Source organism: Mixophyes fleayi, chromosome 2 (assembly GCF_038048845.1).
Source record: "Mixophyes fleayi isolate aMixFle1 chromosome 2, aMixFle1.hap1, whole genome shotgun sequence".
Taxonomy (NCBI): domain Eukaryota; kingdom Metazoa; phylum Chordata; class Amphibia; order Anura; family Limnodynastidae; genus Mixophyes; species Mixophyes fleayi.
Window position 1 is genome coordinate 350502464 of NC_134403.1, and position 26240 is coordinate 350528703.

A 26240-nucleotide genomic window follows, 5' to 3' on the forward strand; every position below is an offset into this window, starting at 1 on the left:
GGAATCCAGTAATTGTTTAAATTAATATAATTTATTAGCTGTCACCACAATCTTAATAAAAGATTCAGTAGTCTGACTACTCTTAGTATTACAGTTAAGAACTTGTTTATATATTTACTTGTATACATGGCAAAGATGAAAACAGTCAAACAGTCCCTCATCAGCTGTTTAGTCCTAGGTGTGAAAAGCCCATTAGACAAATCTATCTATGACCCTCAAATATATTCATACTTATATGTATAGGTGAGCTAAAAGAATCATTAGGTCACCTCTAAGACAACATTTTGAAATCCCACCTGTCCAACTTGAATAGGTATTGTAACCTTTGTTATCTTAATTAACACTCTACAATTCTATCATTTATCACTTTTCAGCAGATGTCCAAAACTGTACCCCAATATTACAAATACAATTATGTTTGAATTACATAAATTTTTTCCCTTTTATATGCATCAAATGATTTCATAAGCTTTAGTAGCAGCTGCCTGACACTGAGCACTGTTATTCATTTTACTGTCTACTATTATTCTTAAATCTTTTCTCAGATTTCCCAACTGTTTCCAATTAAAAGTGTAAATAGTATTACTGTTACCATAGAGTAAGAGCATAATCGTACATTTAACTACATTAAAATGGATCTGCAATTTTCCTATACAACTTTTTAATTCCCATTAACCATCTTCCTTAGCTCTGGGGCTGTGTACCAAGATCACTGGATTTTCCTAAGCCTCACCAAACAACATATCCCCTTGATCCTCAATGTCCTCCTATTTCAAATTCCTGCTCTCCAATGTCTCCACCTCCTTCTACACTGGCCCCAAACAGTGTCTGCTTAATTAGCAGAAAACTTCTCTCCATGTAATCAATGGACCTCAGAGTTGACAGTTAGTGATTTTGATATAGAATCTGAGCCTTCAAGTGAACCACTCTCTCACATTTAGAATTCATCCTCACACAGTTGATCCAAAAATGTATATATAGTAAAACCAATACACCAATGGCGTTAAATTTCATGAAACTCATTCTTACCTACGCCCATGGGAGATACTTACAAGCTAAAAGCAATATACAAATTTTAATGTAATATTTTGCAATTACTACATTCACTAAAACTAGTTTGAAAAATAATACAATATTAGAGTAATTACGTCGTAAAGTTTTATGAGTATTTATGTCAAGTATTAGTTGACAAAAAACAAAAAATTATTAAAAGGTAGCAATACTTGTAAAGGATATAGTCCAAATAGTTTAAGGTAAAAAATGGATATGCAATATCCAATAATCTATAACCTCACACTCTCCGGTGATTGGTTCAGTGAACAAATATATTTGAAAGCCTGGGTGAGGTGAAAGACAAATCTCAGTGACATTTAAAATGTGGTTACATATATAATCTCCCTCTAGAGTATAAATTCTAACGAGCAGGGCTCGCTCTATCCTTTGTTTCCCGTCTGCACCTCCTTCATCAACCTCGTCTGTACTTGTTCTCTTTTTGTGTGATTGTATTTTGCATGATTTGTAACTATGACTGTGCAGTTGCGGTCTTGTAGAAGTTTGTGGCACCTTACAAGTAAACAATGAAGATGATGATGATGATGATGATGAAGATAATGATTATGAAATCATAGCTTAGGAACATTTTTACCTATACACTTGTGTATCTGAAAATGTTTCAGAAATAACCAGTAACATAGCTTTTCTTTAAAAAAATGTCAGGCTAAATCAATGGCAAAAAATAAAATACTGTACTATGTAAACATCATAAGTTAAATGAAGTAATACTTCTTGCAGGCAGCTAAGGTCATTTATTGACCCGCTATGCCAGAGATACAGACTGTAAATGTAATTTATTCTCCTTCGCATCCCTATGCCTTCCAGCTCTATACATTAGGATATAATTAAGTGACCTCACCTCTCAATATATTTCTTGAGAAGTAAATGCATATCTCCCAGATAGAAACAGAATTTACACACAGCACATTATCTGTATGAGCAAATAATTTAAACTCATCGCAAGTGTGTATTTTCTACCAAATTTAATGGAACAATTAAATTGCAAATAAGTGCTCAACATCTGTAGGTAGGGACATATAAAATCTGCTATCTTGCAAATATATTTTATGTTTTAAAAATCAACAGTCGCTGGGTATGCAGAGTGAGGACTATGCAATTTGAGTGGTGTTTCTTTTGTGAAATCGCTCTGTGAACGCCCAGAAATGGGGCGTACACATATGCACCCAGATTTGCGTGATTGCCACTTGGATAGACAGGAAACTGAGGGGGGAGGGGGAGGGCAGGGGCGCTCTAACATAGGCCGAGTACAGCAAGAGCATGTTAGTGCAAAAGTGAATGCAGACGAGGACAAAGACGTATATACTGGATGATTGATGCCCCACAACACTAGCAACTAGCTTTTGATTGGCTGCTTACAGATGCTACACTTAAGCTAATTGGTGATTTCTTGGTCACTCAAGCATATATTATGCTTTTTTGTGCGTTTTTAAGCAAAACTTTTTTTTTTGTTCGAGAGGAGACATTGTCTGCTAAAATAGAAAGGTTTTAGAAGCTTTATGGATACCCAATAGCGAATATGTCTGTTGTAAAAAAAATAAAAGGTTAAAAACATGGTTGCAAGTGGAAACGTTTGTGTATGTCACTTACGCCTGGAGTAAACCAGACTCACATGCTACGGTTGCCTGTGATTTGAAGATAAATTGCGGACAACTCCGCATCAGCCCCAGTGTGAAGAGCATTGAGAAAAGACAGACATAATTTGCAAATGTAATTACAGTAAGTATCTTTAGACACGGTGATCCAAATTATTGAAAAATCCCTTACATGGAAGAGCCTAAATCCCAATCATGGCAAATAATAAATTCTAAACCTGTACATGTAATGTGCACAAATTTACTGTAGCCCACAGTAACCAATCAGATTATAGCTGTCATTTTTCTAGCACATGACATGCAAACCTCTGATTGGTTGATAGGTGCTACAACACATTTATGCGTATTATTATTATTATTATATTATTATTATCATTTTATGACCATATTATGAAAGAGTTACATACTAATAATGTTACCATATGTGCAGCAACCCAGAGTAACCAATCTGACATCATGCATTCATTTTCTAACATACACATAAAATCGATCAAAGCTAGTAACTGATTGTTTTCTATGGGTTACTGGACATTTGTACTTTGGCGAATTAGTTGGGATATAAATTATATTTTTTGCTTTTGATAAAGTTTTGTATTTCGCTCAATTACACTTACACAGTATGAAAGAACTTAGTTGAAATAGGTATTTTATGGCAAAATAGCACTCAGACATTGGGTGTGTACAGATGACTGATTTACCTAATCAAGAGACTTGTTATTTTAGAACTACAATCAAAATTGTTTGCAATAGCAATTGTATGCATGAAAGAACTTCAATTACACTGTACAGGTCTTGACTCTGAAAAGGCTGACACTACCTTTTTCTGCTATTAGTATTGTAATGTAATAAATAAATATGTAAGAATACTTTGAGCGGTAGTTTTATTTTTATTTATTTTTTACTTTTTGTATTACGTTCTTTTTTTTGGGAATTTCTAACAGAACCTAAACAAAAATCTCAAAAAAGAAATAGCATGGGACATTTAAGATGAAATCCAAGCTGATTGTAATGCATGTAAGGTAACATTCTCTCATTGCGCATTCTGTTTTTTTCCTGATTAAATTGATGGTGCTGTTTCTATTGCTTTCTATGAGGTCAATGAAAGTGACAACAATTAGTTAGGCCTGTATACTTGGCATCAGTTGCAAGAAAAGTGTGACTTGGAAGCTATACAACTTCCAGTACTGCTCTCTCCAAGGAAGAGTGATATAACAATGTATTATCTTCACTTCTCTATATAGACAAAAACTTAGACTCAGGGGCCTATTTATTAAGCCATAAACCATACGGAATTGGAATTTTACACATCATTTAGGCATTTTAATGTATGTAGGGGGTAGTCGGAAACAACATTATTTGCAGAATGTAGATACCTTGGAGGATTGATGAGGAGTCTTCTGTGAGATGTATATTGTGTTTCTAACGTGTTTTGCCCCCGATCTGTGACTGCCTCAGTGGAATTCATTTTGAAGAAAAATAATTCCTTTACCATATTAGTACAATCTGATATCTAATATTTTACACTGTATTTAAATTTGCTCTGTATCTGATTGTAGGATTTTGTATCCGTTCTTAGGCATTTCAGTCTGAGGAGTGGCTGACTGCACTGTCCTTCAATTTAATTGCTGTGAATAGTTAAACAACTCCCATCCATGATCTATATGTATTCTGTTTTGGGAATGCCAGATAGCAGGAGGTAGCAGTAGTCAAGACAGGAGCTGATGAGAGAATGGATAAGAGTTTTGGTGGCATGTTGACTAAGAAAAGGGTGTATTTTGGTAATGTTTATAAGGTGAAATCGACAGAACTGAGAGATAGCCTGGATGTGAGGAATAAAGCAGAGGGCGGAGTCAAGTGTGACACTAAGGCAGAGGACTTGGGAGACTGAGGAAATTGTGGTGCTATTAACAGCGAGGGAGATTCGAGGGGAGATGGTGATTATGAAAGGAAGGAAGATAATAAGCTCTATTTTGGATATGTTGAGCGCTAGGTAGTGTTGGGACATCCATGTGGAGATAGCTGAAAACAGTACAGGCTGCTCCTCTATTTACTCCGAACACAGGAAATTCTTCCACTGGGACTCTGGCTGCATGGCCCAGTCCACCAATGGTTGTATGTGACATGAAACATATTGGGCAGGGATTCAGAAAGAAATATTAGGTCTCTAGAAGGAATGCAGCGGTAATACAAGTAAATATGCATCACATGGAGAAAGTTGTGTGGACTAAATACACATATTGTACTATTTCTTTCAGCGTATGCTTCTTCCTTACTACTTAATATAGGGTTAACCTTCTGTCACACATATTTGGTCTCATTTATAGTTATGCATGGCTCCAGTTAGAAGGTGTAATTTTGCACCTTGACAAAACCATGGTGGGGGGGTGGGTTAAAATGCATTGACAGATGGATAGTGGAACAAGGAAATGTCATAGCTCAACTCTAAATTGCTGTGTTTAAGTACTAAATAAAAAAGCAGAGAGTATTTCCTTGCATCCCAAAAAATTGCATTTGCACCCCCAGTATTATAACATTCATCATCATCATTATCATCATCAGTTATTTATATAGCGCCACTAATTCCGCAGCGCTATACAGAGAACTCATTCACATCAGTCCCTGCCCCATTGGAGCTTACAGTCTAAATTCCCTAACATAGATACACACAGAGAGACTAAGGTCAATTTTGATAGCAGCCAATTAACCTACCAGTATGTTTTTTTTGGAGTGTGGGAGGAAACCAGAGCACCCGGAGGAAACCCACGCAAACACAGGGAGAACATACAAACTCCACACAGATAAGGCCGTGGTCAGGAATCAAACTCATGATCCCAGTGCTGAGAGGCAGAAGTGCTAACCACTAGGCCACTGTGCTGCCCATTTGTCCATGGTGCAAATTTTACAACTTTAAAGTGCTCTCACCAGAAAATTTTGCCAGCCGGGTGGCATTAGGAAGCAGCTGGGTGGGGGCTGTTGTAATACTTTACGATAATAATGAGAAATGTTAGAGGTTATTGTTCACACCTGCCAAAACTTGTGGTCAGTGGTCTAACACACACTGCTGGCTGTATTGGTCACATAATGTATGTTGCACTAGGAGAAACAATGGTTTATTGTATTATAATAGGACTCTGTTGGGCTCCAAGAGCTGGATGGCAAGTAAAAACAGCCGGGTGCTGTAGAGAACACTGCTTTAGCTGGATTTGCTTCTAACTCTAAATGAGGCCAATAGATCTGATAATTGAGTTAAAACATTAAGTTGTATACTTTATATTGTCTTACACATACCTTTACCTACAACTAAATCACTAAATAATGGAGTAGTTCTGGTTCTGCTGTCACTCCTCATTCATTTACCAACTCAAAAGGTTTCTCTTGCCCACATTAGCTTTAGGCATCAAAACATCCTAAACAGGATCAGTTTTAAATTGGGCCACCAATGTGGATGGACCTGGTCATTTAGCACTTGGACAGAGTGGAAGAATTGCACAGGGCTCTGAGCAGGTGATCGCATACACAAGCCAAGAGTAGTCACGTGACAACTTTTTTTTTTTTCATGAGTTCTTTTTTGGCAAGCTGATGATGTTGGGTCCACCTATGTGGCAATATCAGGCTAATTTGCCAATATCAGTGCCGCTGTATGTGTAAACTGCATTAGAGTTCTCAATTCAATATCAATAGATACCCCGTGGAAAATAATTAGCAAAGGACTGGAAGATAAGTAGAATGTCTTAGTGTCACTTGTTTACAAAAACAGTAAAAAAGAAAACAAGAAAGTTTGATAGCGAAGTCACAAAGTTTTGTTAAATAAAGAACTTGTTAATGTTGTTTTACAGGACAAGCCAGATATACAAAATAATCACTCCAATAAAAACTGTATGAAAAGAACACAGCACATGACTGTAACTTCACTGGCATATTTCTTTATAAAAGTTAGCCAAGCACATATTTTTTTTTCTATCGGCCTGAACAATTCAAACAGATGAACTACGAGAAACTAATTTCTTAAGAAAAATAATGGAAAAAAAATTCCCATACTCTCCAACTGTGAAATAACTTGAAATAATGGAAAAAAAAGGATGTTTGGAGGAGAACTGAATAATCTTTTGAGTTTATAATAGGCTTTCCTACTTCTAAGGACTTGCTTATGTAAAGAAATTGCATTGGCAAGTTTCACTATTGATACAGGAAACACTTAAAAACAGAAAACATATATTCGGTGAAAGGATGAAAGATTAAAGTTCCTACTAGGTTTTGGAGAAAAAAAAATTATATTTCTTATTTAAATAATATACTGTATGTAATAAGCTTTAGTACAGAACACTAAATATATTTTACTTTTTTTATTTCTTCTGGAATTGCTATTGCTTTTGAAACAAAAAATAAAATTTGTGATGGAGAGCCAATATATAGATTTATCAGGCAAACAACTGTCCATGGTGAGAGGCTAGAACAATGAGCTGGATTTGGGAGAATTCAGCACTTGTAGTCTTAAGAGTTCAAAACTCTATAAAACAAAAGCACCAGGTTTATTATTTTTAAATCTTTTAATGACTTTGAATTCCTGTTTCATACACAAAGTCGACCCTGATGCGGTGCCGTGAGTATTACCCAAAGCCAAGCATTACATTCAAGAATATACAGTACTTAAGGTTCACAGCAGTACACTTTTCATCTGAAACACAATTCCACTTCCCATATATGTGGTTATAGAATGTTCAGAACAGTCAAGAAAAGTAGCACTGTTAGTCCATAGTAACATTCAGAAGGGAATCTATGACATGCCATGTACAGAATGCCATTTTCACAATGCAAGCTTCCATATTGCTCAATACGTAAAACAAAAGCATGTGCTGATGTCCTGGAATTAAAAAAATAATGACATAAATGCGATACAGTTTAATTATTAACCAAAAAGGAAGAAATAATAAGCACAGTCTCAGATCTAGATAGATAGATAGATAGATAGATAGATAGATAGATAGATAGATAGATAGATAGATAGATAGATAAAAAATATATTTCTGTAAACAAAATATTGGACACATGCCTCTTAAATGCACAAATGCAAAACAGGTAAATAGATATGTGGACAAGAACAAGCCCAGGATTTCCAGAGGGGGTTTCAATCATGAAAGGGACGTGACTATTATTTTAGTCAGTGCTAGGCCACTCTCCAACCCTTCCCATCCACTTTAAATGCATGGGCAATATTGTGTTCACTATTGTTAGATTCACGTAGTTCTTCCTTCACACTTCAGTGCCTTCCAATTGCCCCCACTGTCACGATAAAGTCCTGGCTGAGTGGGACAGTCACCTAAAACCATAACTACATAACCAGAACCAGGACAGGTGGCAGACTGTCCTCCTCTACCCAACCTATCTACTGCTGCTGGTGTCTTAAGCTCAGTTGCTGCTTGTCTGGATCCTGTAATGTTGAGGTCCTGTTTGGAAAAAGGATAGGTAAATAATATATGGAAAGCATATTAAATTAAATTAACTAAATTAACAGTATTTGCATTTCCCAACAAACCCAGGGGCACATATGGGGGGATGTTGGGGGGTGTATGCCTATTTACCCAGAAACCCCTTTTCTCTAATCATGGAACCTTCCAATTAGTATGTATAATAAATTAACTAGAACACATTGTCTGCAGCCTAGTAAGCAGTTCATTGAGCTTCGGCATAAATTTTCATAAACATTGTCCTCAGCAAAACGACCACTATCACTTTTGTCTCTAGTATATTATTTTTACAGTTTTGTATCTAGTGCTCTAGCGCATGCGTGATATAGAAAATACAGAAAACAAATGACCTGTTATCATCTGCAGTCTGATGTGCAGCACTGGGTAAGTAAATATAACACTAATTTTAATAGTTTTTATTTTAATTTGGTGTGAGAGGAAATTAATATTAGTTTTGAAGAGTAGTTTTTATTTGGTCAGATGGTCAGATTTATTTAAAGCAGTGTTAACATTAATGCTTACTTTATGCCTCGTTCTTTTTATGTAGCATGTTTTACATTTATGTACATTTTACTGTTCTAATTATAGTTTTCATATCTGAATACAGCACTACTGCCTTATTTCTGTTTTGTATGCAATTATGAATTGTTCTACTATGCTGCATGTATAGACACTGCACAGTACCGCTTCTCTTTATCTCATTTCCATGCTATACATACATACACTGCACAGTACCACTTCTATTTATGTCATGTTGATGCTGTACATATGAACATCCTTAATATCACTTCTCTTTAAGCAATTTTTATACTGTACATTCGGACACTGCACATTACCACTTCACTATATGCAATTCTTCTGCTATACATATGACCACTGGACAGTGCCAATTCTCTTTATGTCATTTTCATGCTTTACTTTTGGGGAAGACTTCCCTGCCCGTGCACCGCCAAAACGCTCGAAAGCCTGGCGGTGGCCATGTGGGTTTTTTAAAATTAAAGTCAATCTTAAAATATTAAAGTAAGTTAGAATTACTGGGGTTTCATGAAAATATCCTTATCAGGGTCAAATTTACAGAAAACCGGGTATAAAAACGACAAGCGGAAACAGTGTAACAAACGCCTCTCAGTAGCTGCTTCTGTACCAGCTGTTATTAGATTACGTCTTAAACTTTGTGGGTCTCAGTCATTAAGGAGAGCAAGGCAAAAAAAAGGAGTAAATTTGATCCTGGACAAACCATGTTACAATACAAGGGGTGCAAGTTAGTTTATTATTTTATATACTGGCTGCTTTTTCATATAGCACACAAATATTTCATAGCTTTATTTTTACACTGAAATAAAAGTTGATCTAGGACATGCCCTACCCCAACTATAAATCTTTAAAACTGTTTAAAGTTACCTCCCCCCTCAAATGTAACATGGTTTTGCCAAGGTGCAAAGGTACTCCATGTTCTTGCTTTGCTCTCCTTAATGACACAGGCCTTGTGACTCAACCAAACTTCTTATTTACAGTCAAACTATTTCACTACAAAAAAGTGTCTGTTGCAGGTTTATTGCAGCAAGTTTGTTTTTGCTTTGTTCCAAAACCAAACATTTGGAACTTCCCTTTTAAAATCCAGCGTTTGCCCCTGAAGCTCAATATTAATTTAATAGCATTCACAATTAATAAATAGACATATTTTACCCCTAACCTGCACTGATTTTAAATTGATAACTTTCACATTTAATAAATAGGTGTACACCCCCCAACATCCCCTACATTAAATTAATAGTATTCACATTTAATAAAGAAACCTATTTCCCTCCCATACAGCTCCAACATAAAATAATTGCTATTCACAATTAATAAAAAGGGCCCCTTCCCAAATTCACCCTCAATCCTACCCTCAATAAATAGCCCCTAAACTCCCCCAACATTAAATGAATAGTCTCATCTCCCCACCATAAATGAATAGTCATTACCATGATCCCACTATTAAATTGCCCCACCAACAAATTAATATCAGCCACTCATTACATGATTATCCCCCACCCTCACCATTAAATTAATAACCCATCCTCTGGGTTCTAAACGAGTTGTTTTCCAGTGGGCTTTCCCATCCTTTCTCTTTTCTGAGCATTCTCTTTTCTAGGTGTTGCTATATTGTCGCTACTTTGATGATGTGGGATTTAGCTGATGTGATCTACTGTAGTGTTTATTCCCCACTCTCCCCTCCTCCTGTGATATGTAATTTGCTTTCCCCATTTATTTCTGTACCCCTTTACATATATTTTCTGCAAAAACTTAATAAACACTTTTTCACTTAAAAAAAATTAAATAACCCATGCCCTACCCACATTACATTAAGAGTCCCCCCGTCCCACAACTACCTTCTCTTCCACCCGCCACTGTACATTTCAGAGGACAACATGCATGTTATCGAGTGCATGCTCCATGTGTGACAACTGAGGAAGAGAAAGGGGGTGGGCACATGAATTCACAGCTGCAGTAAGGTCGCTGGTTTTGGAGGACGGATCATCCTGTCAATCAATTGCCCACCCCATTGTCAGGGCAGATGAGGGGGCTCTCGGCAACTACACACCTGATGGAGTAAATCATTTTAATCTAGAATGTGTCAAAAGATTGACCTAAGCATGGATGTCTAGGAAAGGAGTGTGAGAATAAAGTGAACTTGTGTTCACATTGCTACAAGTTGTACTTCTCAATTAACTCCGATTGGCTGGGGCAGAACTGTAGGTTTTATTGTAGATCTATAGTTCTGTTGCTGTCACAGGGTCTCCATAACCTTTAGAATAAGGGAGCTTGGACTATGCATATTTGTGTAAGAGTTATGTTAGCCAGCCCTGTGTGTGTAACTTTCGACAGGGGCTGCCAATGTGGCAACAATTATAAACCTTTCTTGGTTCAGTTCCAGACAACACTTATTTGTACCGGGTAAAAGTCAGTGTGGTATCCTTGCTAGGGTAAAAGCATGGTCTGAGACACTGCATTCACCTACCACATCAAGTTTAGAAAATAAGTGTCCTAAGTTTAAGCTGCTGCTCAGTTTATTCATTCTCTTTTCTTTCATCTGTTGCTTTTCTTTGTCTACCAAATTAACCTCCCATGGTAACCTGGAATAAGTTGTTCATTCACCTGACCCACTTCATAGTAACATAGTTGATGAGGTTGAAAAAAGACACCAGTCCATCAAGTTCAACCTATTTTGGATCTCCTACGATCCTGCACTTATGTTTGAAATTAATCCAGAGTAAGCAACCGCCAATCTGTTTCAATTGTGAAAATCCCCCCAGACCCAATATTGCAGTCCTATTTTTACCCTATATCCACTACTATCTTTCATTTTAATTAACGGTCGTATCCCTGGATACACTTTTCCACTAAAAATTTGCCTAACCCTTTCTTAAACATATTTATTGAATCTGCCATCACAACCTTCCCTGACAGTGAATTCCATATCTTGACTGCCCTTACTGTAAAGAACCCCTTGAGTTGCTGGTTGTGAAATTTCCTCTCCTCTAACCTTCGGGGGTGACCGTGTGTCCTGTGTATAGTCCTTGGGGTAAAAGTTCCCATGAAAGGTCTCTGTATTGACCCTTACTGTATTTGTACATAGTAATCATATCTCCTCTTAGATGCCTCTTTTCTAAAGTAAACATGCTTGAACTGGCTAACCTTTCCTCATAACTTAATGACTCCATACCCTTTATATATTTTGTTGCCTTTCTCTGAACCCGTTCTAGTTCCAAATCATCTTTTTTTATAGAGTGGTGGCCAGAACTGAACTTCCTCAAATTTCTGTAATTTCTGTAAATAACTTAGAAAATACATTTAAGCGTTAGGACCCATTTCTTTCTGCATTAAACCATTTGCCATTAAGAATCTTACTACACCTTACATAAGGGGCTCTGTCACCAATGAAGCCCTCTGGCTGGGAAGGGTTTCACGAAATCATAGTGCTAATAAAATAATGAATTGTCAGGCATACAGCTTATAAAGGTTTTGTCTACCCTTGCCAGCAGATCCACTGGGGCCCACAGGGCAGCACAGGAGCTGCCAGGCGACACAGATTACGCCTATTTTATTTATATTATTTTATTAATTTCATTTTTATTGAGAATTTTTGACCATAAAGAGGCACTTTTCTTAAACTTATACCTTGAGTATATACAAGAATACAGATCTGCAACTGATTTTTAACCCTGTTATACAATGTGAAAATTTGCTTTGTTGTTTTTGTAAAATTTGTAATTGACTATTGATACCTAAATGATCTTTTTTTAGTGACTCTGAAAGCAGACCTGGCATAACTGCCAAAAACGTATTTGTGTTTACTATTACAAGTTCCCATTGGTGGAAAAATGCATATGTTCTACTGAAAAGTGCCTAGATTTACTATAAATCCCTAGATTCTTTACATGGTTAGACAGATAGACATTGCCATATGTACAGTTGATTAATTCCAAGCACTCCCGCTGGCTTTTGGCTCCAATTTTGTGTCATCATGTGTCATTGTTTTGCCATCTTTTGCATGGACGAACATGTTAGGCTCTGGTAAACATGAAAATTATGAGCTGAAAATCTCACTTACATAGCAATATTATTTATGGAAAATAAGTTGTTTCTTCAGTTTAATTACTTTTTTTTCTGTAATGGGCACAAAAGTCACATTCTGCAGCTACTAGCATCATTTTGAAACCTTTCCTTGCTACCACTAGACTTATCAATAAGGGGTAGAAAGAAGTAGTATTAAGACAGCCTCACTAAAGTCTAAAACAAAAACAAAAAAACACATATGGCTGTGTGTATGTGTGTGTGTGTGTGTTTGTGTGTGATTTTTTTTTTACATTTGGATTTTTCTGTTTTATTGGGCATAAATTTGGCATTCATTTTCCCATTTGGATTAAAATTGATTAAGAAAGAAGAAAACAAGATTTTTATTTCCATGGACTATGAAGCATCAGGAGAACAGAAGAAGATTTCCTTTCATTTAATAAAGTGATGAATGAGGGTTTGCAAGAGTTTTTTAATCAATTAAACGTTATTGGAAAGTTGCATCTTTATATATATTTTTTACTGTTTCGGTTCTGTCTATTATATTAAGAAAACTAAGGGACATATTTACTATGTAATGGTTCCCTAGAACCGCCAATTTCCGGCGCTTTGAAGGCGTTTTTTAGAACGGTACTTTCATTAAAGACAAAGCCCATTGGGTTTTGTCTTTAATAAAATTGCTGTTTGAAGAAAATGCCTTCAAAGCATCGGGAATCAGCGGTCCTATGGAACTGCCGCATAGTAAATATATCCCTTAGTGCTCTTAGTATAATTTATGCACCCTGGCCCATGTCTCTGGGCTGTTCTTCACCTCATCTCTGATGACCAACTCCAAGTCCTGCCTCTAAAATTTATCTCATGCCGCTTCCCACAATGGGATTCCCTGTGATGCCCAATCACTCTTCCCCAGTCTTCAAATTTAAACACTCTCTGACAACCCACCTCTAGAATCTACCCTGCTCCAACCTTATCTACTCACAATTCTGCACCCTTACTTTACTACTTCCAATCTCTGATTTTCATACCCTTTAATTTCAGGGCTGCACTTTTGTCTACCATGTATAATTCCTGATATGTGTATGTTTTGTTCCCATTGTTTGCTGCTGACGAGCACAGTTGCACCTTATCAATCAATAATCATAGAATAATTGCACGGTGGCTCAGTGGTTAGCACTTCTGCCTCGCAGCGCTGGGGTCTGAGTTCAATTCCCGACCATGGCCTTATCTGTGTGGAGTTTGTATGTTCTTCCTGTGTTTGTGTGGGTTTCCTCCGGGTGCTCCGGTTTCCTCCCACACTCCAAAAACATACTAGTAGGTTAATTGGCTGCTAACAAAAATTGACCCTGGTCTTTCTCTCTCTCTGTCTGTTTGTATGTTTGGGAACATAGACTGTGAGCTCCAATGGGGCAGGGACTGATGTGAATGTACAGTGCTGCAGAATTAGTGGCGCTATATAAACAAATGGTGATGATGATGATGATTCTCATGTTTGTTTTTCAACCATTGGAGCAAATGTCCATTACAGCAATGGACAGTTTTGTATCTTTTGGCAAATGGTTAAAATCTGTGAAACAAAATTCCTCCATTTGCATTATATTTGATCTAAAATGTCCATTTACATCATATTGCTCCGTAACCTTGATTCAGTAGAGCCAATATCCGTGTTTCACTATATGCAAGGAACCCATTTGCTTTGGTGCAATAGCTTCCCATTTCTTGGCTTGCTCTGTGTAAGCTATCTGCTATTTCTTGCCAGCATTCAATATACATATATAAGAGTGCACAAGCTGGTATCACTTTTGTAATTTGGTATGCTATTCAGGTTCCTCTGTGATGTATGGCTATTGGGGGCTGTTTTGTGAATTTATAATCACATGGATAACAGATTGATTTGTTTCATTGAGCTGTTCTGCTCCTTCTGTCACACTTACGGGCATTGTTTACTTGGAGGTTTCTGAAGGAAGATACACATGGTGGCTTAATTTCGCTTTGCAGATATTAGGATTAAGAATTGTTGAAACTTTCCAGCCAATATTCTAAAAGGATTCTAAAGGCACTCAGTCAGGGCTTCATGCTATTCCAATTGTAGTTGTTATCGATGGTGGAGGCAGCATGGTGGCTTAGTGGTCACCACTACTGTCTCACAGCACTGGGGTCATGAATTCAATTCCTAACCATGGCTTTATCTGTGTGGCATTTGTATGTTCTCTCCATGTTTGCTTGGGTTTCCTCCGGGTGCTCCGGTTTCCTCCCACACTCCAAAAACATACTAATAGGTTAATTGGCTGCTATTAAATTGACCCTAGTCTGTGTGTGTGTGTGTGTGTGTGTGTGTGTGTGTGTGTGTGTGTGTGTCTGTGTGTGTGTTAGGGAATTTAGACTGTAAGCTCCAATGGGGGCAGGGGTATGATGTGAGTGAGTTATCTGTACAGCACTACGGAATTAGTGGTGCTATATAAATAGCTGATGATGATAATGGTAGGACATTGTAACACTTGTTAACGCAGCACCACAGAACTTATTTGGAAGGTTGTTGTCCATTATTATACGTCTTGCCATTTCCGTGAGAATGCAACTCCATTGTACTCTGGAGTGTAAGGTATCATGTTTAGCATTTAATACTCAGCTCCTTAAATTATGCTTGAGCTTCCCTGCTGATATACTATATTACCACTGGAATTTGCTATATTGTGCTGCAATGTACTCCCAGAGTTTTTATTGCGTATCACTACTGTGCTTAATTGGATATGTTTTCAAGTATGGAGTAGTCATCTACAAAAGACGTGTTTCCTGCTAGGGTTTCTGTTCGCATTGACCCCATCACATCACTATAGATCTACTTGAATCGATGACTTTCTCTATTTTCACTTGCTTTAGATAGTGAGACCATTTTAACCTTTCATTTAATATGGGTTGATGGTTTTTATTCAGCAATTCATTTATTGCATTAGGCTGCCACTGTACCAGGTGATTACGCTATTCATTAATCTATTTCAAATGATGGGACTAAATGATGACATTGCATTTAGGTGAAAAAGTTGCTGTGAATCACAGCAGCCAATCAGCAATTAGCTTTTATCTGTCAAGTGCAAGTGACAATGATAGTAAGGGTCTATGATTTAGTGCAAAGTTTGCATTTAACACAATGTAAATGAGCTCTACCAAGCTCAATAAGTGTGCACTTTTTGCTTCATAACGAACTGTAAGATGTTCCCTTAGTTAGGATTTCTGAACAATGCTGAATTGTGCATACCTTTGAAATTAACTCTCAGTACTGCATTGGTAAAGCATTTCACAGGTAAAAGACTATCCTCTAAATTTATAACATACAGTATATCTCTCAGAAGAGTTTTGCTTTATTGTCAAGAACTTCTGACATAGCTCAGGAAGCTTCCTGATTAATTTATTGCACAGCAACACTTTCCCCATTTGCAAGGAATATATTCTCATTTAAATCAGTCTATTTGTTGCAAAAAAAACAGGTTATGTGACTTGTTGACTCACACCCCTTTTCTTGAGAAAGTTTGAAATACCCATTCTGCTGAGTATCTATCCCACTTGGATTTTTGTTTCCAGCAGTCTTTGCAGATTGCTTTGCTGTGACTGCCATTCTCCTGTATTACTCATTTTCTTTTCAAGTACAACAGTCCATTTTTAAATTGTCTGGTTGTGAAAACACACTCTGAATTTTGCATTTGCTTCTATAATTTGTCTGCTTTGATTGTCTACCTGCAGCTGTATTCATTAATTTGCCATTGACAAACTCTAAAGTGTGTGCAGATTCTGGTCTAGCTTCAATTGTATTACATAAAGCTCCATGCGATTAAGGAAGGCTATAGAGTAGTAAAGCTTATATGACTATTTTAATGCACTTTCTAATTACTGTCAACTGCTCTTACATTTCTATAACTGCATTTACATGCGCTTCAACTTTCTTATGTTGTATCATTTTCGCAGCAGGTACAGTTTACTATTTAAATATGATCTTTTATGTAGTGCCTGCAGTGCTCTCACTTAACTTATTGTGTCGTTTCTTTCTTGATGTAAATCAGTCTATCATCTTGCTCTAGTAAACTGATTACTGCTTTATCCTCTTTCTTTTATCCCAATCATCAGAATTGTTTTCTGGCCTATCTGTGCTGTGTACTTCCCACGGGTTAATATTTCAATAGCTTTGGAATTCCATAGCTGGCAATTATTATTGTTGAGCTAGTAGCCAACCGTTTTATATTGTAAAAACATGAATTATAAAGTATAGTATCCACTTCCAGTCATATTAGGATTGTGGCAGAGCATTGAGGGTGTATGCCAGGGTTACCCCCACCCTTCTTACCCATGGACCAGACAACTTGCAGATAATGGGGCTGATGCAGAGCGGGACATGTGCCAGCTTGCGAAGTGTATCTTGGGTGACATCGCTCTGCGAATGCGCAGAAAGAGGAAACGCAGGTCGAGTCCATGAAAAACGTTTTTATGCAAATGTGGCTCATACATAGCTACAGGAACACACATATATACACCTATTAGGAGGTGTATCTTTGCACCTACAATAGGGCAAGTGCACATACACGCTGATGATGGTGTTGTATCGTCAACCAGAAGCATATCCTGCTGATGCAGAGAAAAACGCATCTGAAGAAGCATATGGCTCGGCATATTGGCCAAAATATGTTGGTATTCTGTACTCTTTTTTCAAGAGTAATTTAGTCCCATTTTCAATCTGACTTTGCATCAGCCCCAATGGGAGCATTCCAGGACTTTCATAAAATTTACCTTTCCAACTGAAATCTGGCAGCTGTACAGGAAGAATTATTTTCCCGGTACTGGTCACACTTCAGCGAGTCTTCAGCAGAGCTTTCTCGCACCCGAATAAGCATTGTGAGGTCACTGGGAAGAGTGTCTGGGAACACTTTTAGGAAATAAACAATCACTTGTGAGTTTTGTCCTCTGGACAAAGAGAACAAGTAGACACCGTTGCTCACTGTTGGCACTGTGGGTCCACGTTTTGCTGTTGGAATTTTAAATGTATTTCTATTTGACACTATCCGACACTATCATAATGTTTAATTATGACCAATATATCTGTTTACTAATATGGAAAATATGAAGAGCATCCAAACATGAACAAAAAAAGGTTGCTCTGCAGGGCCTATAAAAATAACAATTATTGTTACAAGCTTCTATGTAATATATTTTTTTTACATATTGTAAATAATATTTGAAGTGTTTGACTAGAGTCAGAGCAACTACGGTATTCATTATTTAACTTCTGCATATACATGTGTAACTATATTAATCTGTAGGTAACTAGACTCTTAGAAATTTCCCAACTGCACAGAGAATTGGGAAGATTAGTGTCAATGGACTAGTTGTTCATTTACATCCAGAATCTGGGCTTCCAGATGAGCAGTCTGCTTACATCTTGCACAGAACACTTCACTTGCAAACAGTTGTTCCAAAAGATCAACATGAATCGCTAGTGGCCAATCAGACACATACCGAATGCACTTTCCTTAATCTATAGGGGTATATTTACCCGAAAGTTAAAGTTCTGAGTATTAGTTAATAACAAATTAATGCAATGAGTATAGTACAACATAATATTCATACAGCAGTGTTAGAGTACCAATAGAATATTTACAATTAGAAATCAATATTTCAAAATTGATTTAAAACAGCAAGAGTAACAATGTCATAATAAAAGTTTACAGAAACATAAAACAAAGAATATATATATATATATATATATATAGAGAGAGAGAATAAATAAATATATATATATATATATATATATATACACCTTTCCTAATTCTCTGTGTTAAATTATGCACTTTCTAACAAATGCCATGCAAGTTAAAAAACTTGTACAGCTCAGAAAGTTCACCTGGTTTTGCACTTAATATGTAATCTCACAACCACAAAGCAGCAGCAGCTGAATTTTTTTAAAGGCTTTGTGTGGGCATCACCTCTCTGGGCAAGAAACAATCCTATGTTTCATATGGCTCCAGCCTTTATTTCAACTTGAAAGTACTTGAGAAACCTTGCAGACAAGAAAAAATATGAGGGATGGGAAACATGTCTATTAGGGGCACTCATGATTATTTGTTGATATAAAACATACATTTTAAGGTTCATTTTAAAACTGTGTTGAAGTCCCAGATTAGCACCATTGTACCACTAGTAGTGAAATAAAACCAAAAAATAATAAATTAAATACTCGAGTTTGACATAAACTGAAAGCAAATATAAATTTAAAATTGGCAGAAGTAACTGCCTAGCCTCGCTGTGTTGATAGTTTGTAAAGTTCCCTTATTGTACTGTATATGGGTAATTATGATCCTCATGCTGCCCTGTTATCTGGCATTATAAACAAATTATCCGGATAAATTAGAGGAATACAATTGTTAGGTACAAGGGGAATGTATATTATCCTGCCTATATATGCGGGTTATCATAATTTATAGTATAATTGGATATTGTGTCTTCCAAGTTATATTTATTCTCAATGAGATTAATTACTCAGTATATTGGAGTATATAACCAATTATACATTGATCTTAACCATGTGGAGTTGTAACAAGACACTAGTTAGGCTATCTAGATGCCTATTGCATCCTTTATAGGATATTCTGCGTGCTAGATTATAATTAGCTAGCACAGAGAATGTTGATTACAGCGTGTCCTGTTATCTAGTGTTTTACATTTCATAGGACTATAATCTCCATTCCATTCACGGATTGATACAGTGCTGCTATCAAAATACCTATTAATAGTTGTTGATCTTAATCAGAAATTCCTAATAGAGACCTATACTTGGATCCCTGTTATCTGAGTTCCTATATAATGTCTGTGTAATTTACCCCTATTGCCTATACATAGGTCTATAAGCTCCTGATTAATTGGATAAACCTTGCTCCCAAACCCTATTCCTATAACAGCAGCATAGATCACCAATTAAACAACACAGCGAGGCGAACGCCGATGCGCGTTTCGCTTACTCGCTTTGACCAGGCAAGCCGAGGAAAGGATTTGACATCTCTTTTATAGAGCAAAATCGTCACCTGATTGATGCGTCATCGTCTGTGGGCCAATCATATCTCGTTATTATCGGAGACCCGTTTTTGTTGACAGGCATGTACGTTATCCAATTAGTATTGAGAGGAAAGGTACCGCCACTCCGTTCTATATTGTCATTGGCTATACTTGATAGAATGAACACATTGTAAACACAGGAATCGAAAATATGTTTTAGGGAACTGTATGAGTAGATTTCTCAACTAGTATAATATCGTTAGAAGGAGGGGGAACCATAGTAAGTACAGGCTGTTTAATTCCCACTAAACTTCAAATATACGTCATATTGTGGATTATACTGTCATCTTCCACTACTTGCACCTGAATTGTGTACTGTCTAGAAACTCTCTATTAAATGTTTCTAACCCATACATCATAATGTTCCTATCTTTTTTTTTTATACTTCTTGTAAACTAATTTTCAGGCAATTATAACAATGTATTCCACACACCCTCTTCCAGGTGCCCATTTATGTTATTCACCATGGTTTGCTAAAAATATTTGCACCTACTAGCACATATTCTATTTAGCCACTTACTCCCTCTGTCACTCCTGCTTAGCAATCTCCTTAATTACAACTACCCCTCTTCAATGCCCTGCATCTCCTGATTCAGCTACACCCATACAATCCATCTGCTCTCGTATTCTACTACTGCATATCATTTTCCCCTTTGCCACCCCACAATGCATGTATTAAATGATCCTCCTCCTTTTATCATTCATCTGCCTTTTCTCCAACTTCTCATCTGTACATTTCCCTTCATAATTTACACACAGTAATTCATTTCTCAACTGCCTGCACCTTCCAATTTCTCTTCTCCTTGAACCCTCTTCATTCCACAGCCTACAAAAGCTAAATCTAACATCACACCCACACACCATCTTCTTTCGTCATTTATCTCCCCCACTTCTTCCTCCAATCTCCCCAAACCCTGGGCACCATACAGTCCCCACTATCCACTGCAACTCCTCCTTCCACTACAAAATTTTCCACCCACCAGCAACCCTTCCAATAACCTTCACATTCTCCTACCGTTACCCTCCCTCCTCTTTTTCTTAGTACTCTAGCTGCTAGATCTGTCAGCAACATACTCACATCTATTCATGACATATTCTTCTCACAAAAAAACAGCATAAACAGTGATCTCCTATCACACAATTACTTTGTTTAACAGATGCAATATCTACTATACACATTTCAAATTAGAAGCCAATGATAGTTGCACACTCAAACATATAATACTTTGCATTTTGTCCTTCAGTGAAATGAGAAACATTCCTTAGCAAATAGCAATCATCAAGTGTTAGAAAGTCTCTGTTATTCTCCATAGTAGTATTAGTGGATATGCTAAACTGTGTAATGAATATTTATTTGCTTAAGCCTTAGCATCTTATTAGTGCGCAGTCAGGTATGATGTCAATGATCTATACAAACACACAAAGATTCTCCCTCTTGACCAAGGATATTGTGCTTGTAAATGGGCAGCTTACGTTTGTTGGTAATACACTTAGCTGTCCCTTGTCTTGATTTTGCGGCTGGGGATGTTCTTTTAATATGCACTAAAATACTGGTCAGGTAACTGATCCTGTAGCAGTGATCTAGTGTATTGCTGGTATACTAGACTGTCGCGTTTCATCCCTTTAATCAGGAGTTTTCAAAGATATTTCAGCTGCTCTGGACTGGGTATTTAAACATCCATCCTCCAATAAACTGATCCTGCTATTAGTATCTGATGTGTCAGCAATCAGTTAATCTGCAGCTGAAACAATCACTTAATAGCTAAGTTTCTCCACAGGCATGATCGTATACACTTTGTAACATAGTTATCAGAATATAAGCATTGTTGTAATATACTTCAAAATAAACCAATTCCAAAAAAATTATTTTCTTATTGGGACTTGATTTCATGCGCATTAAAATAACTTATAAATTCTTATAATAAAAGTGATATCAATTTTAATAATTTTTTTCAGTTTTTATATTACATAGGGAAAATATATATTGACACATTGATATAATTTCATAGTGTAATGTCATTATCATTTAAACATAGTCTGATTAAAAAATTATCAATCATCACACCCGACATTCAGTAAGGGGTGGCACAGAGAGGAGTCAGCAAGAAGACAGAAGAGAAGAGAAGAAGCCAATAGGAAGATAAGTAAAGGAACGGAGACAAGAGGGAGGAGCAGAATAGCACAGAGTGAACGGGGAGAGCAGGGTGGCACAGAGTGATGAAGGGGAGGGTCAGGATGGCACAGAGTGATGAAGGGAGGAGTCGGATGGCACAGAGTGATGAAGGGGGCAGCAGGATGACACAGAGTGATGAAGGGGGGAGCAGGGTGACACAGAGTGATGAAGGGGGGAGCAGGGTGACACAGAGTGATGAAGGGGGGAGCAGGATGGCACAAAGTGATGAATGGGGAGAGCAGGATGACACAGAGTGATGAAGGGGGGGAGCTATCTAGTTTGTGTGTGTGTGATGGCACAGGGGGCTTGTGGCAATGTAATGTATGTGTGTGAGGAATGTGGTGGTTAATTAATGGGTGATATTTTGTTTGCGGAGTGATGGTGAGGCAATTTAATTTAGTAGTATGGACTATTTATTTATGATGGGGTGGTTTGTGGGCTATTAATTGAATGTGGTGATGAGTTTGGAGAGAATGAGGTCTATTTATTAAATCTGAATATGAATTATTTAATGGCAGTGACGGTAGCAGAAAATAGGTATATTTATTTATTAGTTCTCAATTTAAAAACACATATATGTATGGCCCAAATATATGGGACTCTCACTGTTTAGAGTTAAGACCACCCTATTAACAAAAGCGCCGTGGAGTGGCAGGTGGCTTTAGCATACATTTGCAAATGTGTGCAACTAAGACTTTTGCATTTTTATCTACAGTAGAAATGGCAGGTCTATTGCTGGCTATAGCAGTGTACTGGTGGAATTTTCTGTGTGTTTGTTCCTTTTAGGATAGCCCCACCCTTTGAAACACCGTCTATGAGCCTATAAATTGATTGAGCAACTTCCACTTCTGTAATTGTCTGAGAGGCATGTTGGTGTCAGCAGGGCCGGATTAAGGGAATGGAGGCCTCTGGGCTAAGGGGGCCTCCATTCCCCCGTGAGGGCCCCCCCCGTGATCCGAGCCGCCCCCTCCCCCCCCCCCCCGGTGAGCCGAGACGCCCCCAAGGCACTTACCTCCTTCTCCTAGCATTGCAGTCCTTTTCCGGCGCACTGTATGCTCTTTACTGAGGAGATCTCGTGAGAGTGAGACTCACAAGATCTCCTCAGTAAGGAGACTACAGCGCGCAGGGGAAGGACCGCAGTGAAAGTGCTCAGCAGCATTGATCGAGCCGGGGGCGCCCCCGCCCCCAACCGATCAATAATGCTGCTGAGCACTTTCAAGGGCCCCCTGGATGCCCGAGGCCCCTGGGCTGTAGCCCAGTTAGCCCTAGGATTAATCCGGCCCTGGGTGTCAGTAGCTGAGAGGAAGTACTGGTGCTGAATTGCTGTTTGGAGGCTTCTGGGGTATTTTTGGTAAGTTAGCTCTCAATTTATGAACACAATAGTTTCACATTGATTTTTAGTACAATGCAAAGTGTTATATAATATTTAGAGAACAGAGCAGTTCACACCCCCTGGTACCTACAGTCCATAATAACACAGCTTTACAGTAACTCTTTGGTCGTGTATGCATGCTAGAACATGTGTTTGCAATCAGGAGCAACTGTAGAAATGCATTTTATGTACATTAGACATTTTCAGTATGATAGAGGTATTTAATGGGAAAAAAACTTTTTTTATTTAAACTGTTTTGTCATTAATGACTATATTGTTAACAAGTGACATTAATTCAATTTGTTGGAGTACTTTATATTCCACACGTCTATTGGACATATCCCGCAGTGTATTGTGTTTGCAGAGAGGAGCGCATCTAGACCCGTATTCAACAAGAGACATATCTGGAGATATGCTCATTGAATAAGGACGTGCATTTGCCCAAATTCTGTTTATTTAAAAAAAACCTCAGTTTTTACGTTCGCTTTGCATGCCTCTGTATCTTTACGGATCCTACAAATTTGTAATCTGCAAAATGTTACTGTTGTGACACTGCAAAATAAAAAAGAAGCTGCCCTTGAAAACTACTGCAGTCCTTACACTTTGCAGTAGCAGACTTATACTCAAGCTGTAATGGTTGATGGACTAGGCACTATTACATTTCTCTAACATGATGCAGTTATCAGTGCAGCTTGTATAATTAGACTAATGGCTATGGTGGAGTAAAATGTCAATCACAGGTAACCGAACATTCTCTTATAATCATCATTCTCTGCGGGGGCGTGGTGCAGGGGAAGTGGTCGATATGGGGACAAAGTTGTCAATCCGGTATCCCCTGCCCCCAAAAACTGGAAAACTGCAAATGTCTGCAGCAAGTGTTTAGAAAGAGCAAAACTTTGTAAAAGGAGGAAAATGTCCAAAGCAGGATATACATACTTGCCAACTCTCTCGGAATGTCTGGGAGACTCCCGAAATCCGGGAAGGTCTCCCGGACTGTCGGCAGAGCAGGCAAGTATCCCGCATACTACAATTTACCCTCCTAAAGGACGCAATTCGAGGTGAGTCGCATCATTTTGGTCCTACCTTCCGCGACAAAAACAACATTATGGGTCTAAAATGACGCGATTGACCGCGTCCCGTCCCATCACGTCCTCCAACCACACCCCCTGCCCGGGATCTCCCGGAATTCACTATTCAAAGGTTGGCAAGAATGAGGATATAGCTTAGCTATATTTGTGTGCCACCTTTTGTTATCTCATTTTCATGATTTGTTGATTTCCCATCCACCCGGGAGAGTAGGTATTTTCCCCGCATTCTGACAACTTCCTAGTGAAGTAGGCAGGATGGGCACTGCAACAACATAATTAAATGTGAATCATGCCATTTTGGTGGTACCACGTCCCCCAGCACTTGCCACTTGAACTCCCCTCCAGGATCTCCCAGATGGAGATCATCAAAGTTGGCAGGTATGTGTTACTTAAAGCTGCATTACCACCTAGAATTGGCAACCGTTTTAAGATCCCCACTTTAAAATGACTGCAGAGGATGTGCAGCAGGTGAACAGGAAGATCTAAGACTTGAACTACCTGATTCTGCCTTCTGATTGGTCCTCCTGCTTACAAACCACTTCTGCAGCACCACCCAGCCCTGGTTTTCAGACGTAGCTCTGAGACGAACCGCGGAACCTCTGGAAAAATAGTTGCATTGACCAGTGCATGGGGTACCCAAAGAGTGCAAGGAGCAGCAAGAACAAAATAGAAATTCGGAGGTAATCCTGCTTTAAAACTGCTATAGTCCATTATATAAAAAAAAACATTGAAAAAACATGTCACAACTGGCACATGTTAAGCATAAATCTCTGCAATTAGAGACTTAATTTTTATAATCGAATGTTTGAAAAAGCTTCTGGACATTTGCAGAACTTTTCCAACATTATCTTTTATTCATTTGACTTCAATATATTATTGATAAACGAATGCAGGACTAATTATTAAGACTCAAAAGAAAAAAAAAACTGTCTTTCAACCTTTGGCACAAATGGAAAAGTAGGCACGGTATCTTTTTGTTTTTTCAAAGAAAATTAACCTTTACAGGTAAAGAGCTCTTCAGTTTCCGTAGTCTTGTAGTGAACTATCCCAAAAAGGCAAATGCCATCTGAATAGATGATGTTTCCTTTTTAAACTAGAATAAGATGCAAATTCAATTTTCAAGCAGGGTATAATTTTTTTTTTTTGTTTTTAAAATGTCAGAACAAATGTCATTCCTGCTGAGGACTAGTCTGTGATAGCCCCAATCTAAGCTCTCATCTGCGGGTGACATTCAGAAATGTATGCTTCATCTGATCATTCTAGACAGTGCTTCATTTGTTAGGTAAAAAATCAAACCAAGCAAAAACAGATATAGGCCATGCTAACTGTAAGAGAAACATGCAAATATTATCACATTAAATGACAGTATATGGAAACATTAGTCTTAAGGGTCAAATCTAATGATGGCATTACATGTCTCAGCAATGTGCTGGCAGCCACTGAAATTTCACACCCGAGTAGTAATATTGGAGAACCATACACTAAGTACAGCTTATATTTTCATGTACATGTCATGAATCATTATTTTTTTTAAGTCACAAATAAATCATGTTGTTTTATACAGTCTGAGGAGAGGATTGTTTATTTTAACATTTTTGATCAACTTGAAAATTGTATGATAAAAAGTCCTTGAACTTGTTAAAATTGTAGTAGCATAGCAGACATTTAATTTTATTTAACAGCAGGTAATAAGCGATTTCACTGAGCTTGAGATTTCAACTGCATTGTGATTTTAAGTGCATTTTGCTTAAAGTGTACAGTTATATCCAGTAAGGAGTTTAATTCAAGAAAGGGCCCAGCAAAGGTTAGTAGTTTTGGGTCCACTGT